Raw genomic sequence first — 12391 nt, forward strand, 5'->3', positions numbered from 1 at the left:
ATTAGTTTAAAGTTATTGAAGATTATGTATTTTATTATGATTTCAAAGTGTGAAAACTATAATACATACAATTATTACAAATAATTTAAATAAAATACCAAATGCAACCATTTATAATTAAGTAAATTTGATTTTACCAATATAGTGTATTGACTTTATGGAAAGAAAGAGGTTGGTAGAAAGAGAAAAAGAAGACAGAAAAAGAGAGAGAGAGCAGCTGGTAAAAGAGAGACAGTAGATTAAGTTAAGTATGTTTATTTGAAGTGCGATGGCAGAGCTATGAATACTTGCAAATATAAGTTTTTTTCTAATAGTATTGCAAAATATATATGGCTTTGTGAAGGGCTATCAGCTGTATCACAGGATTTAAGTGAGATAATTCTTCTGGAAAATATAATCCAGGGTATCTCAAATAACACTAAATTAGTCAAATTTGTTTGCTCAACATGAGATTTTGCATGTCTACATACAATGTATGCATAAACTGCCAATGTAAATTATAATAATGATAAAACACTTTTTTTAAATTAACTATAGCTGAATCAGTTTGTCCCATTTCTTCCATTCAATTTCAAACTTCTTTATAGTATTTGCATCTCTACCATTAGATATGTATTTCTGTATCTTGTAGTTATCTTTTATTATGTTAATTAGAGAGTAAATATTCAGTGAACTATGTAAACATCTCATTCTATAGATGTATTGTTTGATAATGATAATAATTTCATTATCAACTCTATTACTTGGCAAACTATTCTGATGAACGAATCCAAAAAGAAATGTTTTTTATTAATCGAGAATGGAATTAACAGTGCCGTTAATAACGTTTCGAGACTATCTAGAAGTTTTTGAGTTTCTTGACAATCCCAAAAAAGGTGGGTTATTCTAAGTTTCTGGTTCAGAGTTACACAGAACGCATAAAGGGGAGGCAACTACTCCAATTTTGTATAAAAATGAGTTTGTAGTAAGAATATGATGAACCACTCTATACTGGAACCACTGAAGTTTTGTGTTTTTTGTTACATGGAAAGGAATTTTATAAATGTTGCTCCAAGTTGTTTTATCGATAGTCTCAAAGATATCATTCCACTTTCTGGTACCTGATGGTGTCACATCTGATCTTATTACAATATTTTAGAAGATTTTCGACCCTTTTTCATGTTTAAGAATAAAATGAAGATTTAATGGTATATAAGGGTAGGAAATCTTACAGACAGTTGTATCATATGCTGAAATATAGTGTTTCACTGCAGATATAAGGCCTTGGTATTGTAAGAAATTAGTATTTACCTCATATTTATGAATAAAATCTTCAATGGAATAGAATTCACATGCGCCTTCTTTTATTATATCATTCAAAATGCAAACATTTTTCTGGTAAAATGCCTTATAGAAAACAGCTTTTCCACCAATCTTTATTTTACTATTATACCAAATTGGGACTCTAAGTATTTTTTTTAAATAAATTTATCGTGGTATTTAGCAATCAGATCATACCAAGAGTTAAGGACATCTATCCAGAATCTATTTGTACACTTATTGATGCATACTTTTATATATTCCAAACCACAATTGGCAAGACGGTCTTCATCTACATAAGTTTTTACTATATGTTGCCACTTCTCATTAGTTTTGAAAAGCCTTCTTATCCATGTCAGCTTCAGAGAATTTATAAAAGCAGTAATATTAACCATTTTCAAACCACCATTACAGTAACTTTGAATAATTACCTCCCTTTTAATTTTGTCTGGTTTTCCGTTCCACAGAAAATCATATATCAAAGAGTTTAGTTTCTTAACAAATTTGTCGTCTGGGTTTGGAAGGGATATAAATAGATGATTAAATTGAGATATAAGTAACGATTTTATGATATGAATTTTACCAATAGGTGTTAAAGACCTCCTTTTCCAAATCTTAATTAGTGATTTGAGTTTTATTAGTTTTTTGTCATAATTAAGTCTAGGAATCTCATGAAGATTTACACTAAATTCTATTCCTAATAGTGTGAATTTCTCCTTCCCCCACTGTAAATTTAGCTCAGGTAAATAACAGTCTTGACTGTACTTTTTGCTCCCAATCCAAACTACCTGAGTTTTTTCTACATTCATCTTTAATCCTGAAATTATTGCGAATTCTTTCAGTTCACGAACTGATTCCTTAAGTGACCTCTCATTTCCATCTAGTATAAGTGATGTATCATCAGCGTATTGTGATAATAAAATAGGACAGTTTTCAATATTCATACCCTTTATATTTTCATTATTTCTTAATTTTGTGGCTAGTACTTCTGCACAGAGAATAAATAGGTATGGTGCCAATGGGTCCCCCTGTCTACAGCCCCTCTTTATGTCAAAAAATGAAGATAAGTTACCCCCCTGATTTATTGTAGAGTGAACATTTTTGTGTAAAGTTTTAAACCAATGGATAATACTTTTGCCAAAACCAAAGAGAACAAGAGTTTTTTTCAATAAATAGCCAAGAAACTGAATCAATCGCTTTTTCAAAATCATCAGTAGCATACCCGGTATATCATTTTCTTCAGAATATTGCATAATATCATATATCAATCTTGTGTTCACACCAATATAACGTCCTGAAATAAAACCAGTCTGATCATCATTTATCAATTTATTAAGAACAGTTTTTATTCTATCGGCTATAGTTCCAGATGCAATTTTGTAAACAATATTAAGAAGCGAAATTGGTCTCCAATTTTTGATAAAGTGTCTAGGTTTTTCTGCTTTAGGAATACAAGTTATAATTCCTTGTCTCTGCGTAATTGAAAGTTGCCCTGTCTGATACCCAAAATTTATCGACCTAATAATAAAAACACCTAATTTTCCCCAAAAACATTAAAAAAATTTAGTTGTGAAACCGTCCGATCCAGGGCTTTTATTGTTTTTCATATTCTTTAAAGTCTTACCTGCCTCTTTAAGCGAAATTTCCCCTTCTAAATCGTCAGACTCATTTTTGGTTAGCTTTGGAACATCATAATGATTAAGATACTGATTTAAATTAACATTGTGTGCATCAGTTGTGTTTGAAACATTATATAGATTTCTATAAAAAAGAACAAAGGAGGTTCTATTAAAGAAGGAAGCACGTGTAGACCACAGGGGCCCGTAGCTACTGTTTACTTTATAATATAATATATGTTTTCAGTCACTATAACATATCCAGTTACTGAGAACATATAATATAAACAGTAGTTATTTGGGTCCCAGAGAGTAGACTGAGATGTTGGGATATGACGACCAAATCACTGAAATCGTGGTGATCGAACCTTCTGACACAAATCTCACATCTGCGAATCTGTCTTCTATAATATGTAATTTTGTGACGTACAGTGTATTACATATACACTGCTGTTATACATGGTTTTTTGTTGAAATATATCTTCAATTTTGTGCGTTTTCCTTGATTGTATAACATTTCACGTTATAGTCAATTTTGCGTCGATGGATTGCATGAAATTATGGATTGAGTTGTCAAACATTGACACATAGCCCTGCAGGTAGGACGTTAGAATTGTACCTGCTGCCCCTATTGCATGATCGTAAAAAACGACTAAATTTAGGATCTTATCTTTTCTCTTCTTCCTAACAGAACTTACGTTTCCTAATGCCTCCCTTGGCACCCCCTCACTTTTGGCCTTGAGTTGAGCGTTCGCCACGTGCACTGTGAGGAAGGCTCTGGGTTTTGTCCCCTTGTAAGTTGTTTCTTAATGTTTGGTGACGAAATTAATCACGTGTAAATCGAGGTTTGACAAATACACTCAGATAATGTACATTGTTAGACGATTTTTTTGTAAAGTTTTATTTGTTTGTTGCTTGCTTGATTAAATAACGTCCTATTAACAACCGGGGTCATGTAAGCACGGCCTCCCATGTATGCGATGTGTTGCCCATTTTAAAGTGCTATATCACTGAAGCGTGCTGCCAAAGATACCAAGCAACACACCCCACCCACCCGTTCACATTATACTGACAACGGGCGAACCAGTCGACCCAAGTTAATTCCATGTGTGAAATACATGTTTACGTACCGACAAGGATATACATATTCCAAAGCTGGAGATAAAACGTACGTTAGCAGAATGTATTATCTACTGTGTATTGTTACGAGGAATAGGAGACAATAGATTACTGAATGATTCGCGTTAGGTTATGATTGTAATTTATATCTAAACAGCGAGGTAATGGTAGCGGAGCAAGGCATACATCTTCGTTCAGAACTAAAAATAAGATCTGTAGAGGGAAGCAACCCTTTCAACCTTATACATGTACTCTGCAATTACGTACAAGGAAAAAAAGCGCCGTTTTCCCAAGCAAAAGAAAAAAAAACCCACCTTTTTAAGTCAAATAAAATATCTTTAGCATTTGTCTAGTGTTTTAACTTTATCTAAATTTACATCGATATAGATGTTCTGAAGTTACATAATGTAAACGCGTAATTGGTATTAATAAAATATTCTTCAGGGTTGAGGGTTGTTTTGAAAAATCGGGGTATCATACTTGAATTGTCTGCATTTTATTAGATGTTGATTTTCTTTTTATTTCTAACATATTCGAAAATTAATAAAAAAAAAATAGATAATTGTTTTAGTCTCAATTTATATGACATTCACATCCGGGTGTTGGAGAGATGAAACGTATTCTTGCCGGTCTTATATACATGTAATATAAATACAAAGCCAAGACGCAGAACGACAAATATCTATCATATCAATCAATATATATTTTGACGTTTCAAAAGGCACAACATTGGTATATTTGACTTATACCATATAGATGTATTTTATGTCTCAGAGGATGGAAGTTTCGTCAAAATCTCTTCAATATAATTGAAAAAAAGTATTTATTTAAGATAAAAATAATAATTTAAAGCTTTCGATATCATTGTTTAATTGAACGGAGAATGTACTTCTTATCAATTATGGATCTTTGATGAGATCCATATGGTTTTATGGCTGTAGCTACACTTACCCACTTTTTATAATCTAATAATTAGCAGAATCTTGTGACAAGGATTATAGTCTATTTCAGAGAAGTTAGTCTGGAATTACCTTGTTTTAAATGTACAGCTACATTAAAATACATGTACATATGTATGGGTGATAAATATAAAAAAAAAATGAATTGTATAGAATAGGTTTAGGTAACCTTTGGCAAACAGATAATATAGATAACAGTACTTATTGTATATTTAAACAAAGGTTAATGGAATATATATGAACAAGATTGTCTTGAACAGATAAGAACATCTTCAAAAGGATTATTTCACGCGTGTCTTGACCACGATTTTGGTTTAAAAAACTATTTAAGAAAGCCAATCTTAAAAGATCTTCTCAAACAAAAAATCCAAAATAAGAATCTCTGCACACAGTCTTAATGTAGAAAAGCGTCGCTACCAAAATATACCACAACATTTAAGAATATGTACTTTGTGTAATTTAAATGATGTTGAAGATGAATTTCATTTTGTTTTGAAATGTACATGTTACTCCGATATCCGTCAAAAATTCATGAAAAACTATTATTTAAAAAAACCAAGTATGTATATAAACGAATACAACTTTTTTAATTTTATATATGTGGAAGAATTACAGAACTTAGCAAAATACCTTAAAGCTGCGAACGCAAAACGATCTTTATTAATTAATTAGTTATACTCTTCCGAATGTAGTATTGTCTACCTGTATCTTTGTACAATATGTATTATATGATCCATTTGAATGCCATGTTTCCCAAGACACGCACCTCGCACAACATGGACGCAACACACCACATACATGGGAGGCCGTCCTTACATAACCATAGCTGTTAATAGAACGTTAATTGATCAAACAAACAAACAAAAGAATGTCATGTATTAATGTATGTATATATATATACAACTGATGAGTCAGCGGACTCAAAGTAAATAAAACTTGAACTTAAAAAACCCACCAAAAAACAACAACATATAAACACATAAATGATAACTAGTTGCTAGCTTTATTTCAATAAAAATAGACCTCCTTGGATATTGAGCGATTGAGGTACATACAACATGTACATGTATAAACATAGTGGCATTTATAAGAAAATTCATATCCCCCATTCCAACATTTTTACACAAATAGTTTATTGTAATATGTAATCATACAGTTTATGTTTACGCCTCTCTTCATTAAAAACTATCATACGCCTCTTTTCATTAAACACTATCATTTTGACAATTCTACTGAAATATACATTGTATTGCAGTTTATCCCGCCTCAGACAAGAATCTTGTAATCCTATTGGTTAAAATGACGTCACGTGATATCCAAGATATTGTCGTATCAGTTTAGTAGAAATCGTATCAGTTTTGGACGATAGATATCGTTCTTTGCCCCTAACATCATTAGCAACAAGATGGCGGTCAAGTAACGCTTCGCAACGACAGCACTCAAACAGATGGAGACAGAAATGTGTGAATGATAGCGCTTATGACCACTTTCAACGCAAACCGAAATCGGCAATACTTATTTAGGATTGTTTAACAGAAACGGACCAAGACAACGCATTCGAGTCTTCAATGAGGTGTAAATTGTTTTAAGTTTTAAGTCGTTTTTGTTTCCATACTCTGTACATAATGCATTTTGCAGTTACTTTATTGAAAGGGTCTTCGATGGGATAAACAAACTGTGTAACTAATAATATCGTTATTTTAAAGGACCCCATTTGCCAACGAAAATCTTACATTTACGTTCATAATTTGTCATTGCACAAGCACTGCATTATTCAAGGTGTCGTTCTCTGACCAATGCTTTTATGTAATGTAATAATGCTTTTATCATGTAATTAACGTGCACATTTCAGATTGTGTTTGACATTTGTTAAAGAAATGACATATCTGATATAAAAATTAAGAACCTTTGTTTCGGTCCATATTGTGTTATATCACTATTGCAGAATTTAACATAATGACCTCGGGCTACGCCTTTATGTTAGAATCCGCGTACACGTAGTTACCAAACAAAATTTCTTTCATACCCATATAAATTTTAAAAAAAATAGTGACATCAATGCTTAAATAAATGTTTTGATGGGTATTAACCACTATTTTAAGACTTCAAAAACTGCGAGCGACGAACCTTACTGTTCTTGAACAGCTCTTGTTATTTTTGTACTTACAGACGATGAATAACCGTAAGAATCCTTTAAATAACTTTTTCTCTTTTCTGTATTTAGACTCTGGATTTTAATCAATTCTGCACTTTGTTAGATAACGCCGCTCGCGTCAGAACACCTCCAGACGTCACAGTTTTTATAATTAGAATTTGTGTTTCGAATTTTGAATCAAAAGATTTATATTCATGACAGAATTCAGAAAACTAATGAAATCTCACTTCGGTTTTTTAATTAACGCACGTCAATTTATGACCATTCATGAACAACAATAGACAGAATATAGCGATGCGAGACCAAATTGTTTTTAACTTTCCCAATGAATGCCGCCGTTTGTTTCCCTTTCTGCCTTAACGAACGGATGCTAGTTCCATATTCATTAAGTTTGTTATTCTCAAGTTTCATGCAAATTAATTAGGATTATTCAGGTTTTTTTTTACATTTCATGGCCTTGTTAATCTAGTTTTACTGATATTTATTAATTATTCCACTACTTGAATTTGTTGTAAAGGGTCACATGCGAAAATCAAACTTTTTTTACCTAAAAATCCATAAGCCTAAAACTCCTGCTGATAAGTTCACTTAATTTGATATGATACTACTATACTTGTAGTTCGAATCCTTTTCTACCAAATGATTATCGACATCAAATAAATGAGCAATTCAAAATGGTTTACCTACAATATCAATGTGTGCAACAAAGTGCTATAATTTTGAATGTCTGTGAACGATATGCTGACGTCCTCTGGAACGTCATCCATGAACCCGGATGATATTATAAAACACTCGAAGAAGAAAACAAATATGTGTTTTCTTTGTTTTCTTAATTCCTTCTGTTTGTATTGTGGTGCTCTCTCTAGGTTGATGATGACACTACCCAAACAATTTAAACCTCCGTCTATGAATGACTATTGGCGAACTGTTGATAATTACAAAGCCTATTGTTGTTGCCTGATAGAACAATAGGAACATTTCAATAAAACAAAATCTTAATAATAGAGTTTTGCCCTGCAGGTTGGACGTTACAATTGTACCTACTGCCCCTATTGCATGATCGTAAAAGGCGACGTAATTTAGGATCTCATCTTTTCTCTTCTTCCTAACGACTCCCTTGACACCGCCTCACTTTTGGCTTTTTGTTGGCTGCTCGCCACTGTGAGGTAGGCTCAGTATTCTGTTCCCTGGCCGAGACACACCAAAGTCTATAAAAGTGGTAGTTTCACCTCCGGTTTAGCACTCAGCATACAGGGAGTGGGACGACTGGTTCGCTCGTTGTCAGTATAATGTGACCGAGTTGGATGTGTTGCCTTGGTCTTCGGCAGCATGCTTCAGTGATATAGCACTTTGAAAAGAGCAAGAGTTCCACTATACAAGAAGACACAACACGAACATACCACAGTCTCCCAAACACACGCACCACACACTACATACACACCTCATACATGGGAGGCCGTCCTTACATGACCATGACTGTTAATATGACGTTAATTAATCAAACAAACAAACAGTGACACATGGACTTGTAACTACAATTGCAGAAGATAGAGGGTCTGTTGTGTAGGTATATACACTATGTTTATGAAACGGAGACTGAAGGAATGACTGAACGAACCCTAATATATGCCTATCAAAGGTCATTCATATCCCGTCCAATATGGTTAGATATGAACATACATGTATCTATTGTCATAATTTCCTAATTGTAATACAATTAAATATTCATAGCAGATTCCCCTCGTTACATTTCTAGTCCCTGTGGATGAAATGGATTTCCTTAAATGATAGAAACACTTCCACTAAAACATAATTAATCTGTGACACTACTGTGAAAGTGTTCGTGGGATTGTTTCCTCCGAATGAATGTTTTTAGAAATATTGACGTTTTTTTTTGGTTTGTTTTGTCGTCTATACAATCATGGATTAAAATAATTAAGTACAAAGTCGTGGTGCTATACACGCCGCACGGATCATTTTCACGTGCGCAAAAAGGAAACCTTTTAGTTTAAATCACTTTTATCGACATGCTTTTCACAGAGAAATTGTAATCATTTTGTTACAACAGAATCCACGCCAATACATTTACTATTAAAGCCCTGAAGATAGGTGAAAATATTTCCAGAAAATGATTTTATTTTATTTTGCGACTCTGAAAATAGAAACAGGTCCAACAATTAAACAGATCTAGAGAATATTTCAGTCTGTATGGCAGTTTAGCAGTTATAGATTGCAGATTACAAAGCCACTGCATTGATTCCTGCAGATCATGGTGGCAGTACGTATTAGTTCGCACTATAAAACTCCAAAGAAAGGGAGTAAGGGTTGCTCGTGTCCGTATTCTGTTCCACGCCGTATCGCCTGAGTTTCCTATCAGCATATAAGTCATTTAGCAATAATGGCGGGCAACACAGTTAATTATGGCAGTATCGTTTCTATCGCGATAATGCCTTGGATGAAATATATTTACTAGTATGCTGGCTGGGTTTAGTGTCATATTAAATGATGAAATGATCATCTCAATTTTTTTTAAACATTTTACTTAGGTCCTTATGTCGTAAATCTTCAGCTTGGTAATTTTATAAGACATTTGAGAAAACAAATATACAATAAAGTCATGGTACCCTTTCGGGATAAACAGTATCTATTTAACCCCAATAATATAAAGTTATTTTTTAGGTTTTCCTCCTGAATATAATCAAAATTTAAATATTGTAGCACAGAAATGACAATTAACTACATTTTAAAAAGTTTTTCTTCTTCCAAGACAAATCACCCCTCATTTCAGGCTTTATGATTGTAAGAGACGGCGGAATCACCTTTTGGTTAAAATGGACAAACTATGGTATAGATAGGTTCGATAATATGTAACCACTTCATTGCATAAAACTACGTTTGTTTAATTCAAAGAGCCGAAAAAATCACAAGAGGTTCGCGTTATACTAAATAAAGCAAAAAAAGTCTTTCAAATTTTAAATAATAAAGCATGTGCTTCGACCAAAAAAGACACCTAGATTCTCCATCCGTGTAAACATTACTCTACCAAGAGCTTTATCAAAGTGGAAATCAAACATAACGTATTTCTGTTTGTTTGGCTAGCCCTGCGAGTAAGGCGGTAGCATTGTACCTGCATGCTGCCCCAATTGCATCGTAAAAGGCGACTAAAATTAGGATCTTATCTTTTCTCTTCTGCCTAACTGACTCTATCTTCCCTAATGCCTCCCTTGGCACCGCCTCACTTTTGGCCTTGCGTTGATCGTTCGCCCATCTGAGGTAGGCTCCGGGTTCTGTGCCCTGGCCGAGACACACCAAAGTCTATAAGAGTGGTAGTTTCTGCTACTGCTACGCGCTCAGCATACAGGGAGTGGGACGACTGGTTCGCCCGTTGTCAGTATAATGTGACCAGAAGGGGTGTGTTGCTTGGTGTCTTCGGCGGCATGCTTAAGTGGCATAGCACTATAAAAAGGGCAAGAGTTCCACTATACAAGAAGACATAACCCAATAAACGCACCTCGCACATGGGAGGCCATCCTTACATGACCCTGGCCGTTAATAGGACGTTGTAATAATCAAACAAAAGTTTGTCTGGCTGTTTTTGAGATATGCTCTAGCAGGATAGGACTTTATTGTTGCCATTACAGATTATAGATATGGTTATGCGTTACATACTGCAGCGTTTGTTTATTGTAATTACTTCTTTCCTAGAAAGAGCAAATTTCTGTTGCATGATGGTAAAATGAAATCGTTAATTGATGTAAAAGTATTGGTTAATACTTATAAACTTCCTATTGTCCACTCACTTTGTTTTCACAACATATTTGTCGTAACACTGACCCTTAAGTTAATAGAAAACAGAAGAAGCACAAATACACATAAACTGTTAACCAAGTTCTTTGTAAAGGTTTTATTAGTTGAAACAGCGTGTGCCTAATCCTTATTTACTTAAAATAAAGACAATAAATTACCATACAATCTCGATAATGATCATGAATAAAAAATAGACCGGTCTTGAAAGTAGACATTGGATTTTTTAAAGTGAGATGCGCATTGTATCCTGAGAATATGCTGGTTTTGAAATAGGCCGCACTTGAAAGTTAGCATTGGATTCCTTGCAGAAAAAATGTCTAAAAAAGAAGCCAACTTTACCTGAAGTGTGGACAATAATTATAAAATCTGTTAAATAAGACAAAAAGGTAAATAACAGTCATTATACACATAGTGTCTTCGGCGGCATGCTTTAGTGATATAGCACTATAAATAGGGCAACAGTTCAAAAAGACACAACACGAACAAATACCGCAGTCTCTCAAAACACGCACCTCGCACTTCACACACACTACACACTGCATACATGGGAGGCCGTCCTTACATGACCCTGGCTGATAATAGAACGTTAAAATAATTCAAACAAACAAACAATCACATAGTCTGCCTTGAGGCTATATACTTCTAAAATTATTGTACACTACCTGGGAAGGCCTGTATTTACGTATCAATCAGTTTTATCCAAGGACTTTCGCCACGACATAAGTTCACGATTGATAATTAAAACACTCTTTTCCCGAAATCAAATCGCACGAGAAAATAGGTTTGTGTACAGTAATATTTGTACAATCTTATCGAGATGTTGATACATTTACTGTATCACTCTACTTCTGCCTGAATCTGGATACATCAGCTGTCAATGTGTATCTGAATTCAATCGATACCAAACACCAATAGGATGTGTTTATTTACACGGAACTGTTTGTCGATGCCATTACCCTTTACACAGAATATCAAAAGACATTAGCAACCCAATAACACCCCATTAAAACATACAACTGAATTCGATTTTTTTCCTGAATATGTTAATAACCCTTTTTAGTTAGCATGCTCACATTTAAATCTAATTAAACCCTCTGAATGGTTCTTTTGGTCTTTTAATGGAAGTCTATAGCAAACTGTATTGCCATGTCAATTAATATTTTGTTGAACTTCGTATACTGCGCCTGCCTATTCATTAATTTAACGACTTCCGTTTCCGGTGTAGGTTGCAGAACACGGAAACCAATCCGCTTTGTGGTTCGATTTTAGATTAGATGAAACTGCGGCATCAAAACCATGTACATAAATGCTGCTGTTCAAATAGGGGCACGCCCACATCAACTCGGAAAATCACGTAGATTTTTATTTCACCCATTTTAGTGTCAAAAGCAGATAACTGCAGAGTGGTACAGAGTATATTTTTTCATATTTAAGAT

The sequence above is a fragment of the Argopecten irradians genome, chromosome 16, assembly GCF_041381155.1.
Source record: "Argopecten irradians isolate NY chromosome 16, Ai_NY, whole genome shotgun sequence".
In the NCBI taxonomy this organism is placed as follows: domain Eukaryota; kingdom Metazoa; phylum Mollusca; class Bivalvia; order Pectinida; family Pectinidae; genus Argopecten; species Argopecten irradians.